The sequence below is a fragment of the Aplysia californica genome, unplaced genomic scaffold (genome assembly GCF_000002075.1).
Source record: "Aplysia californica isolate F4 #8 unplaced genomic scaffold, AplCal3.0 scaffold00083, whole genome shotgun sequence".
Taxonomy (NCBI): Eukaryota; Metazoa; Mollusca; class Gastropoda; order Aplysiida; family Aplysiidae; genus Aplysia; species Aplysia californica.
The window spans coordinates 411083-412294 of NW_004797353.1; positions in this window are offsets into that span (position 1 = coordinate 411083).

The following is a 1212-nucleotide window of genomic DNA, read 5'->3' on the forward strand; positions in this document are numbered from 1 at the left end:
TGGTTGTCATTGCCTCGGTTGCATCATATGCTGTTGCTGTTGTCGTTGCTGTTGTCGTTGTTGTTGTCGTTGTTGTTGTCATTGTTGTTGTTGTTGTTGTTGTTGTTGTTGCAGCTGACGGTATTGCCGCTGCTGCTGCTACTGCTGCTGCTGTTGTCGCCGTTGCAATCGCAGTTGCTGTTGTTGTCTTTGTTATTGTTGTTGTTGTTGTTGTTGTTGTTGTTGTTGTTGTTGTAGCTGCTGCTTCTGAAGTAACTGCTGTTATTGATGTTGATGTTGTTGTTGTTGTTGTTGTCGTCGTCGTTGTTGTGGTCGTTGTTCTTTGTTGTTATTGTATTTTCTGTTGTTACTGTTGTTGCTGCTGCTGTTGTTAAAATGAGGAGACGTTTGGTCAACCCCCATGTCTATGTAGGAAATATTGTACGTGTCAATGGACACCTGCCACAGAAGAGTGACATTTGTAGTTGAGGCAGCTGGGCAGTCATTTTTGCCTTTGCTGATGTTGTTGCTGTTATAATAATCATCATCATCATCATCATCATCATCATCATCATCATCATCATCATCATTTACAATAGGTCGTGACGATAACGACTACATTTCATCAAGAACAGAATGGGACAGACAAGAGTACCCATCATCAACCGCCCGCAAAAACGGTCTAAAATAGTACAGTCTTCTTCCCGCTCCACTGATCGCCACTGGTGGGAGGTCACGGTTGTTTATTTACACGCCCGGTAATCATGACAGCTAACCACTTCTACCCGCTGAGCCCTGGCCACGGTCGGAGATAGTCCGAGAAGCTGTGGGGCCAAATTTAAGACCATTTCAGTGGGACGCCCAGGGGGCAAACAGCCAAAGCTGGACATATCAACAAATATGAATTTGATATAACTACAAAGCCATTATCGTTGTAGCTGATTGTAAATCACTCAAAAGTACGCTATGCATGTACACCAGAAAGTTCGAACCAGTTCGTAGACCAAACAGATAAGAATTAAACAACTTTGTTAGCAAGGCTCATAAGTAAAGTATGTTTGTTTTGTTTATTTTAGTTTCTTTTTCTTTTGTTTTGTTGTTGATGGGTTTGTTTTTATTTTGTTTTTGTTTCTGTGTTAGTTTGTTTGTGGTTTTTGTTTTGTTGTTTCTTGTTGTTGTTGTTTTGGGAGGTGGTTTTGATTTGAGGGGGGGGAGGAGGGGTGGCGTATGTGG